Genomic DNA, 3,462 nt, shown 5'->3' on the forward strand with positions numbered 1-3,462 from the left:
ACACACACACACATACACACACACATACACACACTCACACACACACGCCCCATATACACACACATACATCATATGCACACTCACATCATATACATGCACAAACACATCAAACACACACACACACACAAACTTTGGCCTGGTCCCTTCCTATGTATGATTAAGAAATGCACCCTCCCTTCCTGACCCAGGAAGGCCCTGTTCATTTCCTGTGTCAACAAGGAGCTTTAGTTTGTACTGGATGGACTAGAAACAGATCTGTGCTCCTCTGTCCTTTCAAAATCATCCATCCTTGGTGGATCTCTGTGGGATCAAGTTAGCCAAGGCTCTCATACCTCAGGGCTTAGACCTTTTTGTCCCCCTCCCCCTATGACCAACGCCTAGCAGGTAAGTATGTTTCAGAAAAGGCAATGGTGGCATAGTCTATTCTTTCCTGGGCCTCAAGAGTGGATGGTTTACAGATTTAATCTGTCTTGTCTCTAATATATTCCTGATCTCCCTCCCTCCCTCCCTCTCCCCACTTTCTCATACACAAATACACACGTTTAATGTACCCACACATACACAGACACATCAAACATATACTCAAACATATATGGAACCAGGTTGAGAACCCCTGCAGTGGCCCATGAGGGAACTATTTATTATTCTTTTAATTATATAATCAAGGAAAGTAAAACCCCAGAGGGTATGGCGATTGCCGCAAAGCTACATAGTAGGCACCAAGGATTTGAGTTTGAGTCTCCTATATCCCCCGATCTGATGCTGACTTTGCAGAGGCTCTTAGAAGTCTGGTATTCTCCGGATAGCTTCTGCATACAGGAGTCTTAAGTAAGGCACAGTGAGAATTTGCTCAGACTATGAGCTGAAGTTCCTCAAACAGATTGGGGTTGTTGGGGGTCATATAGTCTAAGGAAGGCACCAACTATCTGATCCTCTCTCTAAACTCATGAGTTTAAACTTTGTGAGTTTTAATAAACTCTACTGTTCTACTGATGGATAAATTAGCAGTGTGAGGCTAATTGTGAGTCAAATTAATACAAGATAAACATTAAACGTGTGTATTTGTGTGTGAGAAAGTGGGGAGAGGGAGGGAGGGACAGAGGGACGAAGGGAGATCAGGAATATATTAGAGACTATACAGATTAAACCATTCACTCTTGAGGCCCAGGAAGGAGTAGACTATGCTACCATTGACTTTTCTGAGACATACTTATCTGCTAGGCATTGGTCATGGGGGTTGGGGGTGGGGGTGGGGCGACGGCTAAAGGGTCTAAGCCCTGAGGTATGAGAGCTTTGGCTAACTTGGCCTCCCACAGAGATCCACCAAGGATGGATGATTTTGAAAGGACAGAGGAGCACAGATCTGTTTCTAGTCCATCCAGTACAAACTAAAGTTCCTTGCTGACACAGGAAATGAACAGGGCCTTCCTGGGTCAGGAAGGGAGGGTGCATTTCTTAATCATACATAGGGAGGGACCAGGCCAAAATCTGCCAGCACTACACTCACGTAATTGCCAGGACAATTGCCCTGAATTTTATGGTGAATGCGTCTTTGATTGGCTCTTGGCAGCCTGTAAGAGCAGGTTGAGGAAACTAAGGTTCAGCGAAGCAGGCAGTAGTCCAGAGGCTCATCCTATGAAAAGGCTATACTAGGGGTCACAAACTCAGTCAGAGGACTGAACTTGGCCCACAGATAGTTTTGGCTTAGTGCTATTTGGCAGTGTTTTCAATATTTTTCAATTAATTGCCAACATTCAACTCCAGGAAAAATTCACACAAAAACTCTGATTTTTTTTTTCCCATGAAATATAGTGGTGTGTGTGTGTGTTTCTAGGAATTGAACTTAGGGCTTCATACATGCTTGGCAAGAGCTCTACCACCGACCTATGCCCACCACCCCTTACTATAGACTTTTTGTTCTTGAGAAAGGATCTTATGTAGACTAGGCTGGCCTAGAACTTAGTATTATTGGATGAGGTTGGGCTCAAGCTCATCGTGTAGCTGAGGAGGACCTTAAACTTCTGATCTTCCTGCCTTCACCTACTGAGTGCTGGGATTACAGGTGAGCGCCACCCTGTCGTGTACATGCAATGCTGAAGATCAAGCCCAGGGCTTCATGCCCACTAGCCAACCACTCCGCTGACTCAGCTTCATCCCCAGTCTATCTTCTACTCTCTGACATATCCATAGTGTCTTAGTTAAGGTTCTATTGCTGTGAAGAGACATCATGGCCACAGCTATTATAAACGACATTTAATTGGGGCTGGCTTACAGTTTCAGAGGTTTAGTCCATTATCATCATGGTAGGGAGCGTGGCAGCAAGCAGGCAGACCTGGGGCTAGAGAAGGAGCTGAGAGTTCTACATCTTGATCGGAAGCAGCACAAGGAGACTGTGTGCCACACTGGGCAGAGCTTGAGCATAGGAGACCTCAAAGCCCGCCTCCCACATTGACACACTTCCTGCAACAAGGCCACACCCACTCCAACAACACGGTAACTACTAGTGCATATCATACATGCAAGTGTTTATGATAATGTAGCTCGTTGAGAAGCAATGGAGTGGGGCTGCTGGTGGTGGTGCGGGCCAGAAAGCTGACACTTGGAAGGCAGAGGCAGGCAACTGTCTCTGTGTTCAATGTCAAGCTGATCCACAGAGCAAGTTCCAAGACAGCCAGTGCTACACAGGGAAATCCTGTCTCGAATCCCCCACCCCCCAAAGAGCAATAAAGGTGGAGGCAGTGAGATAGCACAGTTAGTAAAGGGGCTTGCTGCCAAGCCTGATGACCTAAAGTTGATCCCTGGAACTCATGGTTGGGAAGAGAGACCTGACTCCCAAAAGTTGTCCTTTGACTGCCACACATGTGTCATGACACTTATCCAAATATATGTATATCACACACACACACACATACACACTAAAGTAATGAAATAAGAATATGGACAGAATGGGACAGACTGGGAGGATGAAGCGATGTAACAGAAGCCAATAGGGACAAGAAAACACACTCAAGCATATGTGTCTCCTTGGCCTCAAGCCCTTTCCCATTGATCCTCTCTCTCATCGTGATTCCCTGAGAAATGCTACCTTAGATGGAATCTATAAGTTAAGAGAAACACAAGTCTCGGTTGAAAATGGACATTCTTTTCTAGACCCGGATTAAGAAAAAGAACAGCTGGGTTTTTTGTTTGTTTGTTGTTTTGTGGCTGTTGGTGTTTGCATGCTGGGCCAAACTGGAGCTTCTTTTTTATGTCAGGATAGGGATAAGCCACGCACCTAGTCAGCCAGGGAATTAATGAAATGGAAGAAAGGAGGGAGAGAGCGGATGGAAAGGAGACAGTGGAGACCTATAAGAAAGGAAAACCAGGGGCTGGTGAGATGGCTCAGTGGGTAAGAGCACCCGACTGCTCTTCCAAAGGTCCAGAGTTCAAATCCCAGCAACCACATGGTGGCTCACAACCATC

Source organism: Mus caroli, chromosome 12 (genome assembly GCF_900094665.2).
Source record: "Mus caroli chromosome 12, CAROLI_EIJ_v1.1, whole genome shotgun sequence".
NCBI classification, from domain to species: domain Eukaryota; kingdom Metazoa; phylum Chordata; class Mammalia; order Rodentia; family Muridae; genus Mus; species Mus caroli.